Genomic DNA, 27,377 nt, shown 5'->3' with positions numbered 1-27,377 from the left:
TGTGGGCAATCCCTTCGTTATGTCATTCTCAATTAAGCAGATAAAAGGCCTGGAGTTGATTTGAGGTGTGGTGCTTGCATTTGGAAGGTTTTGCTGTGAAGTAAACATGCGGTCAAAGGAGCTCTCCATGTAAGTGAAACAAACCATCCTTAAGCTGCGAAAACAGAAAAAAACAAGCCGAGAAATTGCTACAATATTAGGAGTGGCAAAATCTACAGGTTGGTACATCCTGAGAAAGAAAGAAAGCACTGGTGAACTCATCAATGCAAAAAGACCTGGGCGTCCACGGAAGACAACAGTGGTGGAGGATAGAAGAATAATCTCCATGGTGAAGAGAAACCCCTTCACAACAGCCAACCAAGTGAACAGCACTCTCCAGGAGGTCGGCGTATCAATATCCAAATCTACCATAAAGAGAAGACTGCATGAAAGTAAATACAGAGGGTTCACTGCACGGTGCAAGCCGCTCATAAGAATCAAGAATAAAAAGGCTAGACTGGACTTTGCTATAAAACATCTAAAAAAGCCAGCACAGTTCTGGAAGAACATTCTTTGGACAGATGAAACCATGATCAGCCTCTACCAGAATGATGGAAAGAGAAATGTATGGCGAAGGCGTGGTACAGCTCATGATCCAAAGCATACCACATCATCTGTAAAACACGGCGGAGGCAGTGTGATGGCTTGGGCATGCATGGCTGCCAGTGGCACTGGGTCACTAGTGTTTATTGATGATGTGACACAGGACAGAAGCAGCCGAATGAATTCTGAGGTATTCAGAGCCACACTGTGTGCTCAGATCAAGCCAAATGCAGCCAAACTGATTGGTCGTCGTTTCATCCTACAGACGGACAATGACCCAAAACATAAAGCCAAAGCAACTCAGGAGTTTATTAAAGCAAAGAAGTGGAATATTCTTGAATGGCCAAGTCAGTCACCTGATCTCAACCCAATTGAGCATGCATTTCACTTGTTATAGACTAAACTTCAGACAGAAAGGCCCATAAACAAACAGCAACTGAAAAGCACTGCAGTGAAGGCCTGGCAGAGCATCGAAAAGGAGGAAACACAGTGTCTGGTGATGTCCATGAGTTCAAGACTTCAGGCAGTCATTGCCAGCCAAGGGTTTTCAACCAAGTACTAAAAATGAACATTTTATTTAAAATTATTGAATCTGTCCAATTACTTTTGGTCCTTTTAAAAACAGGGTGGCACATGTTAAGGAGCTGAAACTCTTAAACCCTTCATCCGATTTTAATGTGGATACCCTCAAATGAAAGCTGAAAGTCTGAACTTCAACTGCATCTGAATTGTTTTGTTTAAAATTCATTGTGGTATTGTCTATAACCAAAACTAGAAAAATGTTGTCTCTGTCCAAATATATATGGACCTAACTGTATATATATATATATATATATATATATATATATATATATATATATATATATATATATACACACACTCCTCAAAAAATAAAGGGAACACTTAAACAACAGAATATAACTCCAGGCAAATCAAACTTCTGTGAAATCAAACTGTCCACTTAGGAAGCAACACTGTCTGACAATCAATTTCACATGCTGTTGTGCAAATGGAATTGACAACAGATGGAAATTATTGGCAATTATCAAGACACACAGACCACATCTCAGTACCAATGCTTTCTGGCTGATGTTTTGATCACTTTTGAATGTTGGTTGTGCTTTCACACTTGTGGTACCATGAGATGGACTCTACAACCCACACAAGTGGCTCAGGTAGTGCAGCTCATCCAGGATGGCACATCAATGCGAGTTGTGGCAAGGTTTGCTGTGTCTGTCAGCATAGTGTCCAGAGGCCGGAGGTGCTACCAGGAGACAGGCCAGTACACCAGGAGACGTGCAGGGGGCCGTAGGAGGGCAACAAGCCAGTAGCAGGACCACTACCTCAGCCTTTGTGCAAGGAGGAACAGGAGCACTGCCAGAGCCCTACAAAATGACTTCCAGCAGGCCTCAAATGTGCATGTGTCTGCACAAACGATTAGAAACCAACTCCATGAGGATGGTCTGAGTGCCCGACGTCCACAGATGGGGGTTGTGCTCACACCCCAACACCGTGCAGTACACTTGGCATTTGCCACAGAACACCAGGATTGGCAAATTCACCACTGTTGCCCTGTGCTCTTCACAGATGAAAGCAGATTCACACTGAGCACATGTGACAGACGTGACAGAGCCTGGAGACGCCGAGGAGAGCGATCTGCTGCCTGCAACATCCTTCAGCATGACCGGTTTGGCAATGGGTCAGTAATGGTGTGGGGTGGCATTTCTTTGGAGGGCCGCACAGCCCTCCATGTGCTCGCCAGAGGTAGCCTGACTGCCATTAAGTACCGAGATGAGATCCACAGACCCCTTGTTAGACCATATGTTGGTGCGGTTGTCCCTGGGTTCCTCCTAATGCAGGACAATGCCAGACCTCATGTGGCTGGAGTGTGTCAGCAGTTCCTGCAAGATGAAGGCATTGAAGCTACGGACTGGCCCGCCCTTTCCCCAGACCTGAATCCGATTGAACACATCTGGGACATTATGTCTCGCACCATCCACCAACGTCACATTGCACCACAAACTGCCCTGGAGTTGGCGGATGCTTTAGTCCAGGTCTGGGAGGAGATCCCTCAGGAGACCATCCGCCGCCTCATCAGGAGCATGCCCAGGTGTTGTAGGGAGGTCATACAGGCACATGGAGGCCACACACACTACTGAGCATCATCTCCTCGTCTTGAGGCATTTCCACTGAAGTTGGATCGGCCTGTAACTTCATTTTCCACTTTGATTTTGAGCATCATTCCAACTCCAGACCTCCGTGGGATATTAGTTGTTATTTATGTTGATTATTTTTAGGTTTTATTGTTTTCAACACATTCCACTATATAATGAATAAAGATTTACAACTGGAATATTTCATTAAGTGATATCTAGGATGTTGAATTTTAGTGTTCCCTTTATTTTTTGGAGCAGTGTATGTATTCTATCTATTCTATTCTAACCTGTCAGTGTGATTTTACTGTACACCGCACATGAATTACCGGCTTTGCAAAGGACCCTGGTGCGTAATAAATGGACAGCACTCGCATGGTGCGAGTACTGTGCGATTCTCGCACCCATTGACTTGCATTGGCGAGTCTCGTCCGAGATACACAGCAAATTGCAGCATGCTGTGATTTTTTTCTCAGTCCGATTTCAGCTGAGAAAAAAAAATCACAGATGAGATGTAACCCATTGAATAATATTGGTCAGAGTGCAATACGATTTTTTATTGCACTTAATCTGATTGCACTTGTCCGTTTTTCCCGGAAATGAGTATGAGCTCTCAGTGCCAGAATTGGTGCATCTTATGGATGCACCATTTCTTGGGAGCTGTGTGCCTAGCTTTTGCTGGTTATTACTTATAGGGGGACCCTGCATCATTTTTTTGGGAGTCCCCTATTTTTTTTATCCAGTAAAGGCTTTGTATATAGTTGTGAGCTGATATTAATAGCCTGGGTAGCTCCATGTTAATTACCCTCTTCCCAGGCTATAAACATCAGCCCCCAGCCGTCTGCTTTCCCTCTGCTGGTTATTAAACCGTCGAGGGACCTCACGCTTTGCTGTAGTTCTTTGCGTGGCTTTGCTCCCAGCATATTTTACTCTTTGCAGCTTATTTTAATTGCATCAATCTTAGAAAGCCATGAAGTGGCTAAAAGAAGCGACTTGCCCATTCTTCAGGTGGCTTCTGCTTGGAAGCCGCCGCTATTTCATAGATAAAATGAATTGAAAAAACCCACTGGCAGCAAAAATGGCACAAAAACTACAGAAAAGTTGACAAAGATGTTGCTTCAGGGGGAAAAAAACGCCTAAAACACCAGCATGTGTTTTGAGAAATGTTTTTTTCCTGACTTTTTTTGCAGTCTGTGATTGAGCAGACACTTCAAAGACAGGACAAGCTTCTTCCTTTTACCCAGCGGGCGGAAACACCAAACATACGAACAGCAAAGTGGTTTTAGGATAGAAATTATTAATACGAGAGTTTCAAGTGTTTCTTAAACTATATTTTCAGGTGTTTCTGAAGCTGACTGCTCTTAACTCTTCAGACAGCCCCTTGTGCACAAACCCTGGGAGTCGTGGCCATGTCGAGTCACAAAAAATCTAAGAAACCGCAGAAAGGACGTGACAGAAATGAAGACGCTGAGGGCGCCTAGGAGTAGACAGCTGCCGCCATACTGACGCGTATATTCCGTGCCACTCATGCAATATCTAACAAGCGGGACCGGAGCTGCCCGTCCACTACACCGGCAGGGCGGACAGTACGCCACAGCGGCAGGGTATGCCCGTCCGCTACACCGGCAGGGCGGACAGTACGCCACAGCGGCAGGGTATGCCCGTCCGCTACACCGGCAGGGCGGACAGTACGCCACAGCGGCAGGGTATGCCCGTCCGCTACACCGGCAGGGCGGACAGTACGCCACAGCGGCAGGGTATGCCCGTCCACTACACCGGCAGGGCGGACAGTACGCCACAGCGGCAGGGTATGCCCGTCCGCTACACCGGCAGGGCGGACAGTACGCCACAGCGGCAGGGTATGCCCGTCCGCTACACCGGCAGGGCGGACAGTACGCCACAGCGGCAGGGTATGCCCGTCCGCTACACCGGCAGGGCGGACAGTACGCCACAGCGGCAGGGTATGCCCGTCCACTACACCGGCAGGGCGGACAGTACGCCACAGCGGCAGGGTATGCCCGTCCACTACACCGGCAGGGTGGACCTTACACCGGCTAATTGCTGAATGAACGTTCTTAGGAGCTGCAAAATGTTAACAGAAAGACACCTGGGCACCGAGCCCGGGGCCGCGCTCCTCCCCGCCCGGCGCTCACAGGTTACCGCCTCCCCATGAGGGGTTGGTTATGGCTGAGGAGGAAGTCAGGGCTGAAGTAGGAGGTGGAGAGCCCCATATACCAGCATACGGCTAGTAATCATTGCAGGAGCGGGGACACGGGAGATGAGCGCCGGCCACTGCTACAGGTGAGGGGCGGCATGTGCTGAGGACATGATGGGGGACCGGACCAGTGCACACAGCACTGTGGGGAGTGAGGTGATGGGTGCCTGACACGGGGCTGCTGGCAGGGAACTTTCTGTGTAGTGTGTAGAATGTGTGCTGGGTTAGAGGGGCTCTCATCTCATGTGAATATAGTATGTGTATATATATATATATATATATATATATATATATATATATATTTGCACACAGACTTTGTTGCTTGTAAATACTTTTTTGTGTTTGTACATCTTTCATTGTGTAGATGTGTGCACTGGCAGACACAGACAGAAAGGGGCCCCTGTGCAGGAGCAATATATGGGCCCTTTACAGCCCAAGAGCTTCTGAAAGTGCAAGGTTGCACCTTCTTTGGAGGTAACAGTTGGGCACAAATGATATGTCCGCCTCTGGCATTCATGCTGTGGTCTTCTGATCCCACCTGTCATCTGACTTGTCTTGTATCATCATGGCTGACTGTATGGACAGCCTTGTGAAAGATGTTTATTGCCCTCCTTCAGTCTCTATATAGCTGTAGCACAAGTGTAACTACACAGTCAGTGAGGGCATGCTGAGAGTTGTAGTGTACAAACAGCAAGTTGTTGATCACGGAATGTTGTGTGATTCTTACAGATAGTAGAAAGTCATGTCTCCTGTGTACAGACCCTGGCTGTGATCATGTTGGCTCCCTGAGGATTTCATTTATCCACCAGGAGAATTTTCTGCCAGTTTTTGAACATTCTTTGAGTCCCCCTGACCTTTTATAGCGGCGTCAGGTGGAAATCCTCTCCTCATATGTTACTTTGGTGCCAGATTATTTGCATTGTTATTGGTCACATTGGATAAAAGTTTATTATAAAAATCTTACATGTTTGCTCCCCATAATTACCTGACTGTCTGTTTTTATGTACATGTCTGTATGTGACACATGGAGAAGACATGCTGCCTGGAAGGACGGCTCGAGCTGAAGCACTCCATTGATTTGTGTGCAGAGTACCTTTTGTATTTGTCACTAGGGATGTGGCAATATTAATCTTCTCTTCCTCCTGGAAAACCTATTTGGATAACATGATAAATACCGTGTATGTTCCCTATCAGCTACAGTTGTCAGCATTACTACCTCCTGTCATACCTGTGAAGTTCATCATGCCTCGTAAAGAGCATATCTATCATATCTGCTGGTAATGAGTTTATACTCTGGAATGGATGGCTCCGATCCAGACTTTATATGCACTAGAAGTTAGCAAATCGATGCACACCCTCTGAATTTTGCTTTTTGGTGGTCCCAACATGGCAGATCCTTGAAACGAGCTAGGCCACAGATGCCAGCAGTGTTATACTTGTGAGCCTGTGCGTGGCAATGATCCGGATACCATAACACTTATCATAAAGAAATAAGGAATGCTTTATGCCAAGTCTTCATTTTCAAAGAAATTGCAAAAAGCATCATTGGTGGTGCATATACATCACTAAATAGTCAATAGTATGTAACTAAATGTATGCACCACCCATGCATGGACAATAAGGATAACTGCCAACGCATAATACACTAGGAACAAGGACTAATGCAGTCATAGAATCCAATAAAAGCACTTTTATTAGTAATCAATATAAAATGTACAAAACGAAACCAAACAAATAGTGTGCAATGAGGCTAGCAGATGACACAGAGATGCCAGAGGCAACATGAAAAAAACAGTCACCCAAGGTATGGTGACCCCAGGAGTAATCCAGAAACAACTCATAGGTATACAAAGGCACATAACATGTCAAAGCTTAATGCTCAACTGGTAGAGAGCAGCACCAGCATATATAACTTTATATCTCCCATAACACTGGGCAGTAGTATGGCCACAGACATGAAAAGAACGGAAAAAAATGTGCACATCACCTGATATAGAGGAGAGCGCCCCCTGAGGAAGGTACACTTACCGAAACGCGCGTCGGGGTGGTTCGGTGTCCCCTGCAGTGGTCCGGGTCCTCTATATCAGGTGATGTGCACATTTTTTACCGTTCTTTTCATGTCTGTGGCCATACTACTGCCCAGTGTTATGGGAGATATAAAGTTATATATGCTGGTGCTGCTCTCTACCAGTTGAGCATTAAGCTTTGACATGTTATGTGCCTTTGTACAGTCATGGCCAAAAGTATTGACACCCCTGCAATTCTGTCAGATAATACTCAGTTTCTTCCTGAAAATGATTGCAAACACAAATTCTTTGGTATTATTATCTTCATTTAATTTCTCTTAAATGAAAAAACACAAAAAGAATTGTCCTAAAGCCAAATTGGATATAATTCCACACCAAACATAATAAAGGGGATGGACAAAAGTATTGGCACTGTTTGAAAAATCATGTGATGCTTCTCTAATTTGTGTAATTAACAGCACCTGTAACTTACCTGTGGCACCTAACAGGTGTTGGCAATAACTAAATCACACTTGCAGCCAGTTGACATGGATTAAAGTTGACTCAACCTCTGTCCTGTGTCCTTGTGTGTACCACATTGAGCATGTAGAAAAGAAAGAAGACCAAAGAACTGTCTGAGGACTTGAGAAACCAAATTGTGAGGAAGCATGAGCAATCTCAAGGCTACAAGTCCATCTCCAAAGACCTGAATGTTCCTGTGTCTACCGTGCGCAGTGTCATCAAGAAGTGTAAAGCACATGGCACTGTGGCTAACCTCCCTAGATGTGGATGGAAAAGAAAAATTGACAAGAGATTTCAACGCAAGATTGTGTGGATGTTGGATAAAGAACCTCGCCTAACATCCAAACAAGTTCAAGCTGCCCTGCAGTCCGAGGGTACAGCAGTGTCAACCCATACTATCCGTCGTCGTCTGAATGAAAAGGGACTGTGTGGTAGGAGACCCAGGAAGACCCCACTTCTTACCCCGAGACATAAAAAAGCCAGGCTGGAGTTTGCCAAAACCTACCTGAAAAAGCCTAAAACATTTTGGAAGAATGTTCTCTGGTCAGATGAGACAAAAGTAGAGCTTTTTGGGCAAAGGCATCAACATAGAGTTTACAGGAGAAAAAAAGAGGCATTCAAAGAAAAGAGCACGGTCCCTACAGTCAAACATGGCTGAGGTTCCCTGATGTTTTGGGGTTGCTTTGCTGCCTCTGGCACTGGACTGCTTGACTGTGTGCATGGCATTATGAAGTCTGAAGACTACCAACAAATTTTGCAGCATAATGTAGGGCCCAGTGTGAGAAAGCTGGGTCTCCCTCAGAGGTCATGGGTCTTCCAGCAGGACAATGACCCAAAACACACTTCAAAAAGCACTAGAAAATGGTTTGAGAGAAAGCACTGGAGACTTCTAAGGTGGCCAGCAATGAGTCCAGACCTGAATTCCATAGAACACCTGTGGAGCGATCTAAAATTGGCAGTTTGGAGAAGGCACCCTTCAAATATCAGGGACCTGGAGCAGTTTGCCAAAGAAGAATGGTCTAAAATTCCAGCAGAGCATTGCAAGAAACTCATTGATGGTTACCGGAAGCGGTTGGTCACAGTTATTTTGGCTAAAGGTTGTTTTGCAACCAAGTATTAGGCTGAGGGTGCCAATACTTTTGTCTGGCCCATTTTTGGAGTTTTGTGTGAAATGATCAATTTTTTGCTTCATTCTCTTTTGTGTTTTTTCATTTAAGGCAAATTAAATGAAGATAATACCAAAGAATTTGTGTTTGCAATCATTTTCAGGAAGAAACGGAGTATTATCTGACAGAATTTCAGGGGTGTGAATACTTTTGGCCATGACTGTGTACCTATGAGTTGTTTCTGGATTACTGCTGGGGTCACCATACCTTGGGTGACTGCTTTTTTCATGTTGCCTCTGGCATCTCTGTGTCATCTGCTAGCCTCATTGCACACTATTTGTTTGGTTTCGTTTTGTACATTTTATATTGATTACTAATAAAAGTGCTTTTATTGGATTCTATGACTGCATTAGTCCTTGTTCCAAGTCTTCATTTTGTGGAGAACTTGACTTCATTGATGTGAATGGACTCAGAAGACTTCTAGTTTTCAGTGCACCTGAGTGATTCAAGTTGGCATTTTGTAGTTGGGTGTTCAACAAAAATCAGAATGGATTTTGTCATTTTAATGCATTAACGGATTATTCCCAAAATGTTAAGTTATGTTCCAAGTCTATGTTCTCATGATGAGCTTTTGATGCGTTTTTGACACTATGCGTTTTGTGGCGTCTTACAGTCCTAGCAAAGCAAAGTGGATGGAATTTATAGAAACCTCATGCCCACTGTGCTTCTTTTTAACTGTGCGTAAACTGGCTTGCCGTGCGTTTTTTTTTTTTTTTAAAATCCAGAGCATATCAATTTCTCTTGAGGGTATATTGAGTTCTCTGTGTGGAATTTCCCCATAGACTTGTTAGGTGCTGAAATTTCACAGGTAAAAACCGCACATGTGTTTCCTCGGCAGAATCGCATTAAAAAAAAGCATGTAATCCACACCTAAATATATCAAAGTTTTATCAAAGCAAAAAAACAGCAAGCATCCAAAACAAAGCAGCTTTACAGCATGACGCAAGATACAAAAATCACAACTATTAAAAAACAAAATGGAAAAAAAAAAAAAAAAAAAACCGCAAGTAACTGGTTCAGAAGTTCTGCAACATCATAAGCTCATCGTGGGAATGGAGCCTAACCACATGGGGGATAACTTGCTGATTGCTGGGAGGTTTGCTTTCTCTCTCTTTACCATACACTATGGAGTTGGGAGTGGAGCTCAATCCTGCACACCTCCTCTCCACTCTGCAGAGTCCTACCGGTAATCGCAGGGGTTCCCAGCGGTTGGACCCTCAACGATCAGAAAGTAATCTTCTACTCCACGGATAAAGGATAACTAACAGTTCGGGAATAGCCCTTTAATACTTGAAAAGCTCTTTAGAAGGAGCACTGGTCTAATCGAGCTTCTTCTCTAGTGCTCTTCTAGAACAGTTGAGAATAAAGCTTGACACAAAATCGTGCTTTGATTCCTCATGGTAGTGTTTGTACAGGCAATAAGGACTAGGGACAAAGTCTTTGTGTATTAAGTGGTGATCCAAAATGAATGGAAGATGATTAGGGTTCTTAAGATTGTTTTAGGTTCTTCATAATTGTTTTCTAAGCCAACCTGCTCTGTCATGGTTGATGCTTAGTTCATGAAATGAACCATCCATGATCAGCTGATTGAAGTGGCTGCGCTGCTTTGATCTGTTTGATTACCAGCGCAGCGCCGTGCGTTTTGTAATGGCAGGGCCTGGCACTGTAGCTTAGCCCATTTGGACTAAGCTGTAGATGGCTACTGTACCACACGCAAGGCATCACAAATTGTGTTGTGCCTCTAGCTCAGCTTTCAAGACCTGAGTATTCAATCTGCTTGACATGTCTGGGGGGGGAGGTGAATTGTGACTGGCCAAAATGTAAAAACAAGTTTTTCTGAAATGCACCTGTAGTGTACGACCTGTTGCCAGACTGTCCTCCCTTCCCCTGCCGTATGCTTCTTTTTATTTGGATGTTGCTGTGGGGGGTAAATACCAATTCCTCCAGGCCACGAGCGCTGAGTATCCGGTAGTTTGTGGTGTTGCTTCATAAGTCGTTTGAGGCAGAACAGGACTTGAGAGAGTTTCTAAATATGTCAGGCATGTATTCTGAAATAGTGTCAATTTCACCTTGGAGATCTTGTTCATACGAGGGTATTTTTTGGTCTGTGTGCAAAAAAGGGATAGATGGTACAGTGACCTATAAAAGAAATTATGCATGTTTAAGTGTCTGTCAGGCCGGCCTCACACTGGGCGTAAGACAATACGCCACGTATTATACGTCCGTACTACGGCCGTAATACTGAGAAATGTTCCCAAAATATTGATCCGTAGTCAGGGTGTGTCAGCGTATTTTGCGCATGGCATCCTCCGTATGTAATCCGTATGGCATCCGTACTGCGAGATTTTTGCGCAGGCTTGCAAAACCGACATCTAATGGATTTATGTGCTCAAATGTTCGGGAAAACATATATATATATATATATATATATATATATATATATATATATATATATATATATATATATATATATATATATATATATATATATATATATATGTCATTGAGACACACATATATATATATTCTGTATTTAGATTTCATTCAGCGCGATATGTGTTAAAAGCCGGTAATTCAATTGCCGGCTTCTCATTTCTCCTGCACAAACCCGACAGGATATGAGACATGGTTTACATACAGTAAACCATCTCATATCCCCTTTTTTTTTGCATATTCCACACTACTAATGTTAGTAGTGTGTATGTGCAACATTTCAGCGCTGTAGCTGCTGAAATAAAGGGTTAAATGGCGGAAAAAATTGGCGTGGGCTCCCGCGCAATTTTCTCCGCCAGAATGGTAAAGCCAGTGACTGAGGGCAGATATTAATAGCCAGGAGAGGGTCCATGGTTATTGGCCCCCCCGTGGCTAAAAACATCTGCCCCCAGCCACCCCAGAAAAGGCACATCTGGAAGATGCGCCTATTCTGGCACTTGGCCACTCTCTTCCCACTCCCTGTAGCTGTGGGCTATGGGGTAATGAAGGGTTAATACCACCTTGCTATTGGAAGGTGACATTAAGCCAGATTAATAATGGAGAGGCGTCAATTATGTCACCTATCCATTATTAATCCAATTGTTGGAAAGGGTTAAAAAACACACACACACATGATTTAAAAGTAGTTTAATGAAATAAACACAGCGGTTGTTGTAATAATTTATTGTTCTCTCAATCCATCAGGAACACCCTCGCTTGGAAAAATAATAAACGCACAAGATACATACCTTCTGGTGAACCATCTCGTCCCACGAAGTAATCCATCTGAAGGGGTTAACTAATATTACAGGCAGGAGCCCTGCTAAATGCAGCTGTGCTCCGTGCCTGTAATCCCCGGCGAATGAATGAAATGTAGGTCATTGACCTACATTTCCTTCAGTCGCGGTGATGCGCCCCCTGGTGGATGTCCTCATATGACCTGGAGCGTGGGAAAAAGTTCCCAGGCTGCAGTTCATGAGAACATCCACCAGAGGGCGCCTCACCGCGACTGAAGGAAATGTAGGTCAATGACCTACATTTCATTCATTCGCCGGGGATTACAGGCACGGAGCACAGCTGCATTTAGCAGGGCTCCTGCCTGTAATATTAGTTAACCCCTTCAGATGGATTACTTCGTGGGACGAGACGGTTCACCAGAAGGTATGTATCTTGTGCGTTTATTATTTTTCCAAGTGAGGGTGTTCCTGATGGACTGAGAGAACAATAAATTATTACAACAACCGCTGTGTTTATTTCATTAAACTACTTTTAAATCGTGTGTGTGTGTTTTTTAACCCTTTCCAACAATTGGATTAATAATGGATAGGTGTCATAATTGACGCCTCTCCATTATTAATCTGGCTTAATGTCACCTTCCAATAGCAAGGTGGCATTAACCCTTCATTACCTCATAGCCCACCGCTACAGGGAGTGGGAAGAGAGTGGCCAAGTGCCAGAATAGGCGCATCTTCCAGATGTGCCTTTTCTGGGGTGGCTGGGGGCAGTTGTTTGTAGCCAGGGGGGGGCCAATAACCATGGACCCTCTCCTGGCTATTAATATCTGCCCTCAGTCACTGGCTTTACCATTCTGGCGGAGAAAATTGCGCGGGAGCCCACGCCAATTTTTTCCGCCATTTAACCCTTTATTTCAGCAGCTACAGCGCTGAAATTTTGCACATACACACTACTAACATTAGTAGTGTGGAATATGCAAAAAAAAGGGGATATGAGATGGTTTACTGTATGTAAACCATGTCTCATATCCTGTCGGGTTTGTGCAGGGGAAATGAAAAGCCGGCAATTGAATTACCGACTTTTCACTAACAGCGCTGCGTATTTCTCGCAAGTCACACTGCTGGTCCGTGTGGAATCCGTATTTTTCTCGCCCCCATAGACTTTCATTAGCGATTTTTTTTTTTTTTGCGCAATACGCTGACAAACGCAGCATGCTGCGATTTTGTACGGCCATAGAAAGCCGTATAATACTGAACCGTAATATACGGCTGATAGGAGCAGCCCCATTGAGAATAATTGTGCCGTATGTAATGCGAGTTTTACAGACGTAGTTTCTGCGCTCTTACGTCCGTAAAACTCGCCAGTGTGACGCCGGCCTCATCCACGTGAAAGGGGAAAAGAACTCTGCTTGCAGAAGTTTTTATTTTTATGTTGGGACTACCGTAGTGCACATTGGGTGCTTAAAATAAAATGGGGGGGATGGAGGCGGAGGTGTCTCTGGGCCCTTTTTTTATTTTTTTTTTATTTTTGGCGATCTACCTTGTATTACTGAACCCACAGCTCGTACATACAGTTAGGGCTATTTCTACGCTATGAGCAACTGCCCCTCACATATGTGGGCATTCTGATGTCGATTGCCACTAGAAAGAGGTGGCTGTACATGTCCAGGAAGAGAGAAAAAAATGCTACCCAAGTGTACTGGCAACCGCGGGACCCCTTTTATAAAGGGAGAAAAGCTTTTCATGGACCATCTTCTTAACCTATGGATATTATGTATAAAAATTACTTTTTTTTTAAAAGGGTGTTCAGAATTAGAAAAAAAAACATTAATTGAAAATTGTCGCCTCCCCTGCCCACAGGTTGTGTATGATATTGCAGCCCTTCCACATTGGCTTCAGTGGAGCTGAGCTGGAACCATCAACACAATCTGTGAATTAAGACATCTGTACTCGTCCAACATGGATACCAGTTCTTAAAGATTTTCCTGTCTCGGGGTCATGAACATTTTGAGCTCACTTGGTCGTTCAATGTATTTCTTCCAGACGAAGCAGCGTTTACTGCAGCTATTTGCGCCCATGGATAAGAGCTGCATCAGTGTGAGCGTTATGGAAGACCTCTGTGATAAGGACAGCTGTGACTAGCACAAGATCTAAACAATCTGACTCTGTGCATGGCATTCACAGCAGTAATCTTTTCATCTGTAAGTGTATTTGTGCATCCACCATTGCTACGTAAACTGGACTGAACTGGAGAGGATTCCCCATGTCCTCCTGGCAGATGATGAATATTTAAAGCTCTGTATACAGAGGGCTTTCCCTGCTCTGAGTGATAGAAGAATTTGCTGAATGGTTCTCGGATGTCTGCGTCACTCTGTTCTATAGATAGCTGTCATCCCACCTGCGCAGTCTCCTCTATAGCAAGACTGCAGCATGTACTGTGCTCAGCCCGGGATTTGTCACAGCTGGCTCTGCAGTTCTCTTACCAAGTGCTACTTTCCATCACTATCTTCCTCTTGGACTTGTGTGCGAAGAATTAAGTAAATATAGCTATGTAACTGATGACTTGGTCCCCGTATAAATATTTAATTGTAGCTTCATTTTGTAAGCCTGTTTGAGATACTTTTTGTAAACCCATGCCTCAAGTACATGTGTCGTCTATTCGCTCTCAGTACGGCAAGAAAACAAGTACATGGTTATGTACAGCACTTGCATCAGGGGTAAATGCTGTATTTAGCTCATAATTTCTTTGACTTTTTATTCTTTTAATAGCAAGCGCAATCGGTAACAATATTTTAGTCCTACAGTGTCGCACAGAAACGAGCATGCTCGCTCTGCTGCCAGTTTGTGGCTGATAGTCACCGTGCAGCTTTTTCCTAATTTTTTATTTATTTATTTTTAATGCAGATACTTGCCTGGGCAGCACTCGCCCCACGGGTTAGTGCCCACGATCAGAAAGAGCAGCTTTTTGGATGTAGCTCACCTGTCCAAAATGCTGTGTTCTACATTAGAAGCACAGTGGATGGGATTAATATAAATCCCATGCCCACTGTGCTTCTATTTAACACTGCGTAAACTCACCCACGGCGCGGCTTTATTAGATGCAGCGTGTTATTTATCTGCAGCGGAGACGCTAGCCATTCATCACTTGCCATAAATTCGCCTGGTTCATTAAACACATGTGGATTAAACTGCTTGATTTGAACGCTGTGTCCAAAACGCTGCTATTTCCTGATTGTAGGGACGTAGCCTACGGTTTCCTTTACCTTGAAACCAAGCCCCACATTCCAGATGCATATTTTTTGGGGGCTAAGCCAGGCTGTAGATGGGGGTGTTTAAGAAAAATAAATATAGCATCGCTTTTTGTGTATTGTAAATATCTCCTGGACAACAATTGATAAATATTGGCAACTGTGGGGGAAAAAAATGCGTCTCAATTTTCACCTGTGGTCCAAAATAGTTGCTATACCCCTTGAAAAATATTTAAAATTGAGAGTCCTCAGTAGTAATTAGGACTCAATTCTAAATATTTTTCTATCCACTGGCTAACACTGTACCAAGATATACGTATATCTTTCCTGTATACCCCTTGATGAATTTATTGAGGGGTATAGATTCCAAAATGGGGGTCACTCGTGGAGGACATTATTCTGTTTTGGCACCTCAAAAACTTTTCTAATACAACATGGGATCCTTAATTTATTCCAGCCAAAAAACGCAATTGTTGCTTCTTCCCTTCCAATCCGTGCTGTGTGCCAAAACTGATGTATTCAATCACATATGGGGTACTGCTTCATTTCAGAGGAATTGTGTAATAAATTGTGATTTTTATTTTTTTTATTTTCTACCCCTTGTTAAAATGTATGTATACGGTAATATTTTGGTAGTTATTTTTTCGATATCAGTTTTTTTTTTTTTTAATTCCACTATTAATTCCTGTGAAGCATATGAAGGGTTAAGATCTAAAGTACACATATGACAAATGTTGGTCATACAGAATAAAATGGTTCATAAATATCCGCTTGAAGAGCATAAAAATGAAAGGTTAGAAAAGTTAATAACTTTCAAATTTCACCAAATTTCCGATACTTTCACAAACTCAATATTATTGACCTTAAAGGGAACCTATCACCCCGTTTTTTAAAAATTAGATAAAAATAGTGTGAAATAGGGGCAGAGCTGGGCTTTACATTAGGGCCTTTTCGGTGCCTTTACACCCCCGTTAGGCTGCCGAAATACCTTTGTGAAGTGGACGTTTTCTGCTGTCACTCAAGGTGGTCAGGTCGGATGGGCGTGGTCACAGCGCTGTTTCTCCCCCAGACCAGGCTCATCATTACGTTGGTGGCGTAGTGGTGTGCGCATGTCCAAAGAGAAGATCCACTGCCCAGGAGATTCAAAACAGCGCGGTCTTCGCTATTCGCCGTTTACCGGTGGGCGCGGCCATCTTTCCTGTGGCTGCGCGTGCGCAGATGGAGCGCTCTGCTGCCCGGGGCTTCAGGAAAATGGCCGCCGCGATCTCCATCTGCGCACGCGCGGAATCCCGCGGCCATTTTCCTGAAGCCCCGGGCAGCAGAGCGCTCCATCTGCGCACGCGCAGCCACAGGAAAGATGGCCGCGCCCACCGGTAAACGGCGAATAACGAAGACCGCGCTGTTTTGAATCTCCTGGGCAGTGGATCTTCTCTTTGGACATGCGCACATCACTACGCCACCAACGTAATGATGAGCAGGATCCTGGGGGACAAACAGCGCTGTGACCACGCCCATCCGACCTGACCACCTTGAGTGACAGCAGAAAACGGCCACTTCACAAAGGTATTTCGGCAGCCTAACGGGGGTGTAAAGGCACCGAAAAGGCCCTAATGTAAAGCCCAGCTCTGCCCCTATTTCACACTATTTTTATCTAATTTTTAAAAAAACGGGGTGATAGGTTCCCTTTAATTTACAGCTAACGTAACTTAGTGTGTGAAGAAACACAATATCCGAATCGCTAGGATTCATAGTAGTATTCCAGAGTTGTTGCCACATCGTAACGTGTCAGAATTGACAGATTGGACCTTGGCCATTAAAGACAAAAGTGGTTCTATCCTAAGGGGTGAAACGTTTATTTTCAGTAGGGAAGTGAAAGTGGTTAGCCATGCAAATAGTTCTGATCTAATCAAGATTTATGATGTGCAACTTAGTGAATACTTTCAATTTTTCTCCAGCAGAGGGATGACATAAATATTGGAGAAACAAAGTTGCATTATTTTTTTATATATTATAGATTAAAACATTTTTACTAATATTTCTTTAGTCTCTTCTAGGGGATTTGAACCTGTGATCTTTCGATCACTTATAAGTTAACACGATATTGCGGTTCTCCTACAGAGCTCATCCTGAAGAGGAGCTTCCTTGAATGCAGTAGAAGACATAAAAAATCCTTCATCCACAACGTGTGTGAATATATTAAAACTTAAAAAAAAATGAGAAAAATAAAAAAACATATGGAGAGGTTTATAGGGGTGATTGAAGAGCTATGGGTTGCCTATCTTCCCTATAAACCCCCCACATGTTTGTATTTTACCATTTTGGTTTTAACATATTAACCCACACGTTGTGGATGCTGAATTTTTTTTTCTGTTTTCAGCTTTTGGATAATGATTGCAGTAGGTCTGGAGTCTCCATGCACCGCACCCGGATCAAGGCACATTTGGTGAACTGATGTAGTTTTCCCTACCTCCCCCCCTTCCCTTTTTGCTTAGCTTAACTGAATAACGTAGATAAGTGATGGGGCCTTCAAAAGGACATTAGCTGCCAAGACAACACACAGATCTTCCCATGATCGCATCGCAGAAAGCTGATGGCGGATGGTTACCCCATTTGCTGGCACTGGCCTTTAAATTACGGTGATTGGGGAAACTCTGGTGGCTCAGGCAGATGTCGGCTATGTAACACATCCCGCGACTTCCTGGTATGAAGCGGCCACTACTTCACACAGTTTCCTGCATTCCTAAATTGACCTATGATGAAAATATATGGCATAGGTCAATTAATGAGTCAAAGGGAACCTGTCGTCTGTAGAAATGCTGTATACCTGCAGATGTAGTGGTTATTTGCTTGTAAGTGGCTGCCTTATTGGAGCAGCGGCTACATGGAGAAAATGACATTGTTTTCTCCCTTCAGCTGATTGTTTCCTTTCATTGGGGCAGAGCAGAGATCTGTAAGTTACCGCTCACTATACAGTGAGCCACTGTAATAATTTTCACATACACTGCGCACACGCTGCACTGAGGGTCATCTATTGATATGCAGGGGAGTGATGACAGTGCACTCGGTGTATAATGAGCAGTGACTGTAACCTCTCTACACTGTCCCGATCACTGTACCTGTAGCTGCACTTCTAGGAAGGCTGACATGAGATTACCACTATAAGTCTATATTCACATGCTTCCTTTTTGCTGTTCTTTTATGCACATTAAAAGCTGGTTTTTACAGTACCACCACAAGCTATGCAGACTTTTTTTTTTTTTTTTTTTACTGACTGAATTGTAAAACTAAAGTATGAAAACTACAGCATGTCAATTCTCAGTTTTTTTTTTTCACCCATAGAAATCAATAAGTAGGTGCAAAAACGTTGTTATCCGTTTTTTCAGCTTTTTTTGGTGGAAAAAAAAGCAAGTTCAGCAGGATGAGACCCATTTATTTATTTTCCCCATTGAGTCTACGTTAGATGATTGAGTTCAGTAGAAAAGTCAGGACCCTGTAGGAGTCCTGTGAATGCTAAAGCTGTGTATTCACATCACGTGGCGTTTGCAAAGCCGTAATGAGCCATCTGGTTCAGGAGTGGACTACACGGGCCGGCCGTCCTTAAATAAGTTTGTCTGGTTGTACGTTGTAAAGCCGCTGTGATTGTGAACATAGTATTGAATCAGAGAAAGGGATAAGAGACGATTAGCAGCACAAATGTTCCCTGCTTGGGTGCTTTATCTCTCCTAGATTCTCATCCTATAAGCCATGTGGATTTTAAATAAACGGTGATTGTTGGCTAAAGGTTTAAATTCTTTTTTTTTTTTTTTTTTTTTTTCCCCCCTTTGCTATTGTAGTTCATCCATTTTGTTGTGCATTCAATAAAGCCTGTAATCTTGCATGGAACATGGAATATTTCCTTGTGTGTCAGTTTTTCCACTGCTTACGTAGGGTTATACTTTAAACACCAAAGTATTTAGTTAGGCAGAACAACCATTGCTTCTGATACCAACCTGCGAATAGGACTTCCAATATGTGTAGTAGGTCAACAGGACAAGTGCCTTTTTTTTTTAAATTTTGTATAGAGATTTTTTTTTTTTCTTATTTTGTTTTCCATAGTTGTCAGCCACACCCCAGTAATATTTAGATCACACTTACAAATATTTTATGTATTTTTTTGGTTAATACGAGTTATGTTCTGTAACGTATTACGGAGGAATCGGTGATCAGCACACGTGGTGACTGCACAGTATGGTCCAGCACTGTAGTCTTCCAGCTGTTGATCCCACATGTTCATCTTTATCTGGCCTTGAGTTACTGGCTGTCCGAGGTGTGTTTTGTTCCCTTTTTTTTTTTTTTCTTAGGGAATATTCGGCAGTGGAAATGCCCACCAGCAGCACAGCCCATCCAAGTAGACTATCCTCTGCTGTGGTCCTATTCATGCTGCCCCTTCATATATTTTGGAATTATCAGAAAAAAACTCTGAGCCACAGGCGTTACAGGATGCCATGAACCACCCAAAAGTGCTGTAATGTCAAAGCATCTACACAAAACAATCCTTGGGAATCATCAGAGAAGATGTCGAGTCTTGACTTGCTACTGCCGTCTTCCCCTGCCCTTTCCTTTTTAAACCTATATGCAAACGGAGATATCTTTGAGTGAATCCTCTGTAAAGTCCTCGTAAACCATTGGCAAACTCTTCCTGTTCATTTCTATGGGTAATCCACGTTGATGTTAATGTGAGATGCATTTTGAGAATTGTGTTTTTAGGCCATTTTTTCTATACAATATATACTGGGAAAAAAAAACCTTAGAATTTTTTTACCCAATGTTCAGTACATTTTATACTAAACTGAATGGGGTCATTCCAAAATGACTACACAACAATAGTAGAAGGGATTATAATTCTGCTATCTGCCGCTTAAAAAGATATCCAGTGGAGATGATACTGAACAAAAAGCAGTTTTATTAATCTACAAGTTTCAGAATTGAACAAACTCCTTCATCATGAAAAAAATGAAATGACCATTTTTTTTTTTTTTTTCTTGATGAAGTTTGTTCAACTCTGAAACGCATAATTAATAAAACTGGTCTTTGTTCAGCACCATCATCTCCATTGAATGTTTTTGACCAGCTATTGCATTTACTGCTGGTTTATTCCAGCATATGGAACAGCAGCTGGGATCTATACCTGCCTAGGGAGCAATACCATACTATCTACAACGTTTATTGCCCAGGTGATGCCCTATTGTGTGCTTTTTGTCAATTCTTAGCTGTTGATAACTACTCGTCTTTAAAAAAAAAAAAAAAAAGCCCTCACATGGTTTTGTTGGCTCAAAAATAAGAAAAATATCTGTTAGAAGAAATGTAAAAAACTAAAGTGCGGAAAATAAAATGGACAAATGCATGCTATCACTTAACCCAGTGGTCAGCAGAGTTGTGCTCCTTTGGACTATATGGAAGGGAACATGCAAGACTCTTCCTGGAGCATCATCACTGCAGGCTAATACGCAGGAAACTCTTAGTTGATGGCTCTATTTTTTTTTTTTCCTATATTTTCATCCTGGGACAGTAAGAATTTGTACTAGTGCTTTCACACTTCGTTTAGGTACTTGTTTAGTGGCTTTGTCAGGGCTTATGTCTGACGATGCCATAGACTATAAGGGTATGTGTCCACGTTCAGGATTGCATCAGGATTTGGTCAGAATTTTCCATCAGTATTTGTAAGCCAAAACCAGGAGTGGAACAATTAGAGGAAAAGTATAAAAGAAACATATGCACCACTTCTGCATTTATCACCCACTCCTGGTTTTGGCTTACAAATACTGATGGAAAATCCTGACCAAATCCTGATGCAATCCTGAACGTGGACACATATCCTAAGGCCGGGGACACACTGGTGCGAGATACGGCCGAGTCTCACTGGTTAAAAGCAAGCAGTGGCAGCGGCACTCCGGAGCGGAGCGTGCAGCTCCATGTATTGCTATGCAGCTGCACGCTCCGCTCCGGAGTGCAGGTGCCACAGCTTGCTTTTAACCAGCGAGACTCGGCCGTATCTCGCACCAGTGTGTCCCCGGCCTAAGGGTGTGTTTCCACGGTTAGGAAACGCTGCGTAGAGGCGCAGCATCAAACACGCAGCGTCCAGATGTTACAGCATAGTGGGCACCAACGGAGCAACTGAACGGGTGCCTGAACAGTGTAAAAGCGCCTTGTGTTGAGGCCTGAAGAGCTCATTGTGGCTGATGCCCTGTTGATGATCATTGGGTACATTGTGACCAACGTAATGTGACTGTTGCAAAAAAGGTTACACATTATATTTATAGAAGCAGTTTGCAAGTCGCATACAAATTTTGCCACACAGAATTTCATTGTATTGTGTGTGCAGCTAGCAAGCATGTGACTTTTCCCCCCAGCATTAAAATAGTCAAGCAATTGTAAGTTACACACTTTTTATTTGGTCGAGAATATCTGACTCTCAGCACGTCACCAAGCAGCCCTTAATATAGAGATTTACTGAATGTGAAAACTATAATAATTAAATGGCCACAGCAATTGGGCAGGATCTTACCGGAGGGGAAGACTCGTACAATAAATATGCCAGGCACGGTTTACAGCTATGGATCTCAATGGACCAAATTGATGTATATTGGGGTCTCTTGTGCCCACCCTTGTGGTGCTTTGTACTGTTGGGGAGACAATATATTGCTGTTGGAAACCATTCATTGGGTTGTCTTCTTCATGACCGATGCAGAGTCATGTAGTAGCATGTTGTATGAACCTGTGACACTGTACTTCTTATTGTGATACTTTTGTAACTTGCCTTTTAATATTTCTCAGCAATAAATAAATAAATCTTAAGTTTGACTATTCCAGCTGGTCATGCAAGTACATACAGTTATAATGTGACATTAACGGGGAAAATGACTAAGTAGCAGTCGCTATATAAACAAACAAAACCCTTTTAACCTTTTTACTTCAGACCAAGCTGTGAAATCCTGGAATTCCTTCTTTCTGCAAAAGCTAATGTGGTCACAAATAGCGGAATATATAGTTTCTGGGAAACAATTCAGAGCTGTTGATTGTTTCATCAGTCTCCTCCTTATCCTTCCAGACAAAATGTCTCTAACAATAGCGTTCCCCTCATAGGTGTTGATTCCAGGCATTTGTCTAGTTGCACTTGCGCCTGGTGTGTAGTGCACGTATGTATTAATGACTGCTTAATATATCCATTGCCACAGAATTCTGCAGTTATATTTGTGGATTTTATGTTGGTGAAAGACTAAAGTACTTTCTCAAGCTTTCGAGTAAACCGTATGCTGAAAGTGTGCCACAAATTGAGGCCTCCTCTAGACGTCGGTGGCTTTTCTCTTTAGCAAGAATCAGTCTGATTTTCATCAGTGTCCAAAAAAATATCATCGGTCCAAATCGACCCGCCCTATAAAAATGGCACACTAGATAGCACCTTCAGTAAACACCATAAAATAGTAAATGAGACAAACATTGCTTTATCATGCTACTGAACAAAAAGTGGAATAAAACACAATAAAAAAGACGAATGTAAGCAAATTGTACCTTTGAAAACATCTTCTTGTCTTTTCAGCAGAAAAGTTATAGCTCTCAGAATAAAGTTATGTAAAAATAACTTTTTTCTATAAAGCAGTTTTTTGTGTTAAAGCGCAAAAACCTAAAAAAGATAAATGTGATATTGCTATAATCATACAGACTCAGCAGAATTGTGAAAAATATAGCTATCAAATATGGTGATGCAAAATCTAGTTTTTTAAAAACAAAACTTATTTTAGTGTGTGACAGCAGTCAAACATGAAAACCCAATATAAATCTGGCATAGTTGTAATCGAACCAACCGATTCTTCACCTGCTGTTTATAGAAAGGAAAAAATATATGTATATATCTGTCTCTCGAAGGTCACAGTAAGGCTCGGTGCACATTTATCCGGTGCTGAACACTTACAGCGGGGTTTCCGTGTAAATCTCTGAAATGCTTTATTCAGAAAGTGTCATGGTATAGGACATGGTTCATGTCCTGCTCTCAGCGTTAATATTGCTGGCCTCTTTGGATCTGGGAGGGGTATTTATACACACTCCAGACTAGGATTCCCTGTCAGCTATACTTTTGTTTAGGCTGTGTGTCTGACCCCTTGAGTGTGTGCTCGGTTTGCATTTGTTTGCACTCCGTGCGTTACTCTGCTTGTTTGTTCTGTTGGCTTTTTGACCTTTTGGCTCCCTTTCTGACTTTCCCTCTCTGCCTCACTCCTCTGTAACCTCGTTATCTCCTGGTTTTGATCTTGGCGGGTTTAACTACTCTCCAATGTATATAGTCTCCCCAGCACCCCTGCATCTGGCGCCACCCCTCGACCACCTCCTACCCTGTCACGTGGTTCAGGTCCTGTTTGCTACCCGGTGAATTCCCCTCCGCTCTGCTCTCAGCTCCCTTGCTGCAGTGCACAGTTCTCCCCGCGGCAGTAATACCCGGGAGTTGTCACAGAAAGAACCCCTGGTAGAAGATTCCCTATGAGGCAGATGGAGGCCTGTGGATGCCGTTTGGCCTGTGATCCGGCTGTGTCCATCCTTTCAGGCGTGTATAAAAGCGCAGTCTGCCACAATTTTGTGCACTGAAAAGGAAACTGCTGAAAAGAGGCCAGACTGATTCCATTGTGAATCTTCTGCCTTTTTATAGTGAATGGATCCCTTGTGGGTTTTCGTTTGAATCATGTCACTCGGAAAGTTAGATGGAAACCCCAAAGTAGGCATAGAGTGCAGGATAGGCGAGATCCAAAATGTAATGTCAAATGTGCCTATCAAAACCTTCAACTCAATCCACAACCCCCCCTCAAGACCATCATTTGTCAATGGAAGTATGTTACTAGTTGTACACAGGCTCTCCAAAAGCGCTATGGCTCCTCACCCCACAAAAGAAATCCGGTGAGTCAGTGTGCCTAACCGACATTTAGCGTCCACATGTTTGACATTTCGGTAGCGATAAAAGATGTACTTTGTAAAATGGGGTTACTTATGGGAGGTTTTGATGTTCTGGCACATCAGGGGCTCTACCAGTGGGTCATGGCACCCTCAAACCATAACCATATCTGCAGTGTAAAATGGCCCTCCTTCCATGCTGAGCTTTCCACTATGCCTCAAAAGGTAGGGTATTGGCACTCTCAGGAGACCTTTTTACAACAAACTGAGGTCCATTTGATCTTATTAGCACTTAAAAAAAAAGAAACCCGTCAAAACTTGGGGCTAAAACATTTTAGCGGTGTCATAAAAAATATTAATAATTCTCTGTCCCTCATGTTCCCCCCTCCTTTTCTTTTCTGTTGTAAACAATGTCATGAGGAGCTGTGAGCTAGCAACCACACCTGTCTTTATGCAAAATGGTAGTGACACAGCTATGTGAAGCAGATATGATTAAAATGCAAGGATTTCCCTCTATGTCCATTTAACTTCAAAGAAAGTATTATGCCCCACAGAGACAGGAAAAGGTAAATAGGATCCAAGTGGATCAAAAGAAGATCTCACACCATTTACAATGAGACAGGAGACTGCACGTCTCCGAGAGAAAATATGGAATGTGAATTTTCAGCCATCCGATATTAATGAGACGTATATTGTCAGCACCGGGATAACAAGGCAATCATACACACATTCTCTCACAATCATTACCCCTTTCAAAAGGCCCTAAATCCATAGGGGCCATATAACCACCAGCATATAAGCCATGTTTGGTCTCTAAGCGATAGAAATGATGACATCGGTCTCAAACTTCTGTGTTCATCTTATGAGGAGTCATTACACAAATTGGGATTACCTAAAATTATGAAGGGCCGGACTCAGCCCACAACCAGGACCTTGTGAGGACATCATAGAGGGGTGTGTGGTTGGGACTCGGCGTCTGATAAAAGATTGATCCCAATTATCATCAGTGTTCGTTCAAGAGTTACATTTTCATGTATGTAGGGACCCCGTCCTGACAGCCAAATCGAAGTGCTCTCCTTCGGCTAAACTGCATCATCTCTGCGATCGGTTTAGTAAGTTCTTCTGTTAATCCCTTTTATTTTATGTAACAGTTTATGCTGTATTGTTTTGTCCCCTTTATGAAAAATGTACAAAAGATTTTACAAACACTGCCTCCTTTTGGATTAAATATAAAACTTAATAGTTCTGTTCCTTTTGTTCTGTAACTTACGCCTCGAAGCCGGCATAGCTACCTAACTGTGTCCATTTGACCGAAGCGAGTGGTGGTGGCAGTGAATAGTCTGGGGTTGTCAGAGGTAGCCATGATCGTACCAGAGTGTAGACATATTCCATGTGTTGGAATCCGGAGGTGTATATGCTGTACGTTCACGGGTAACTTTCTGACAGCTGGGCTAGTGGTGCAAACAGGCTGCGGCTTTCTCTGTTGATCGTTGGCCTATCTCGTAATTGTCTGGACGATAGGAGGCAGCAGAGAGCGGTTTGCTCCAAAGATCACAGCGAGTGGTACTCGTGACCTTCCCGGTCTGTGATATAAAGAATTTGTGCGGTATAATTGAAGATAAATGAAATTGTACTCACTCCTGAATAATCTTTGTACTTGTTGTCAATAGATTTTGTTTCTTTATATTTAATGGTGTTTTTGGCCACTAGGCTGCAGCGGTTTGAGAAGTCATACGACTGTCACCTGTACGTCAGTTGGCACACAGGGATAAAAACCTGTTTGACCCGCCCCCTGCGTCAGATGGAAATGAGTAGTGTGACTGAGAGTTGCAGGCGGCCATCTTCAGCAGGAACTGCAAGAATGTGGAGTGTATAATGTTGTGCTGGAGAGGGATGTGGTGACATTCCCTCGTGTCAGCACCCATCTGTGTAAAGATCAGTGGCAGATATAGGCTGAACTGAGCCGGTATCCGAACCTGTCCAGATGCGAGGGATTTCCTGCTGTAAAAGCTGTTAAAAAAAACAAAGGACCCAGGACCTGTGAAGTGAAAGGTGCCGCATCAAGCACAAGTCTTCTCGGTATTGCTCACCGGCTAGAAGAGCTCTGCATCTATCTGCTTGTCCTGAATGTGCCGTTCAGAGCAGACCCAGCGGTAAGAAATGCTAAAAGCCCACTGCGACGTCGCAGAAAGTAAACGTGCACGCAACATTATATATTTGGTGCCAAGAGACACAGAGCCGCAACTAAGCCTCTAGGTAGTTAGGTATATTGCCTCTGTGGACCACGTTTTCCAACCAGAATCAATGGCCTGAAACCCTAGATTTGTCACTACATTTTCATGCTGTTCAGTAACTAAGATGGTATGTATGTAATATATATATATATAATGTGTGTATATATATGTGTATATATATATATATATTCTCAAAAAAATAAAGGGAACACTAAAATCCCACATCCTAGATATCACTGAATGAAATATTCCAGTTGTAAATCTTTATTCGTTACTTAGTGAAATGTGTTGAGAACAATAAAACCTAAAAATGATCAACGTAAATCACAACTAATATCCTACAAAGGTCTGGAGTTGGAATGATGCTCAAAATCAAAGTGGAAAGTGAAGTTACAGGCTGAACCAACTAAAGTGGAAATGCCTCAAGACAAGGAAATAATGCTCAGTAGTGTGTGTGGCCTCAGTGCTTTTGTCTTGCAGGAACTGCTGACACACTCCCGCCACATGAGGTCTGGCATTGTCCTGCATTAGGAGGAACCCAGGGCCAACTGCATCAGTATATGGTCTCACAAGGCGTCTGAGGATCTCATCTCGGTACCTAATGGCAGTCAGGCTACCTCTGGCGAGCACACGGAGGGCTGTGTGGCCCTCCAAAGAAATGCCACCCCACACCATTACTGACCCCCTGCCAAACCGGTCATGCTGAAGGATGTTGCAGGCAGCAGATCACTCTCCACGGCGTCTCCAGACTGTCACGTCTGTCACATGTGCTCAGTTTGAACCTGCTTTCATCTGTGAAGAGCACATTGCGCCAGTGATGAATTTGCCAATCCTGGTGTTCTGTGGCAAATGCTAAGCGTCCTGCACGGTGTTGGGCTGTGAGCACAACCCCCTCTGTGGATGCCGGGCACTCAGACCATCCTTGTGGAGTCGGTTTCTAACCATTTGTGCAGACACATGCACATCTGTGGCCTGCTGGAGGTCATTTTGCAGGAGTCTGGCAGTGCTCCTCCTGTTCTTCCTTGCACAAAGGCTCAGGTAGCGGTTCCGCTGCTCGTTTGTTGCCCTCCTACGGCCCCCTCCACGTCTCCTGGTGTTCTGGCCTGTCTCCTGGTAACTCCTCTGGACGCTA

The 27,377-nt window shown here is 43.3% G+C and overlaps 1 protein-coding gene across 5 annotated transcripts in view; it reads left to right on the top strand.

Moving 5' to 3' along the window:
- Positions 1–4,853: 4,853 nt before the first annotated feature.
- MCTP2 (multiple C2 and transmembrane domain containing 2) overlaps positions 4,854–27,377 on the top strand; it is a 217,632-nt gene continuing 195,108 nt past the window's right edge. Inside the window, exon 1 of one of the 5 annotated variants that reach the window (XM_077263414.1) lies at positions 4,854–5,036. The gene's annotated coding sequence lies outside the window, so the exon portion shown is untranslated. Of the gene's footprint in view, positions 5,037–26,060; positions 26,165–27,377 lie in introns of those variants that run through there. The other 4 variants (XM_077263418.1, XM_077263419.1, XM_077263416.1 and 1 more) reach the window with 4 other exon arrangements.

Source organism: Ranitomeya variabilis, chromosome 5 (genome assembly GCF_051348905.1).
Source record: "Ranitomeya variabilis isolate aRanVar5 chromosome 5, aRanVar5.hap1, whole genome shotgun sequence".
Lineage (NCBI taxonomy): Eukaryota > Metazoa > Chordata > Amphibia > Anura > Dendrobatidae > Ranitomeya > Ranitomeya variabilis.
The sequence above is the reverse complement of the archived record's forward strand: the minus strand, read 5'-3'. Positions and strand labels throughout refer to the sequence as shown.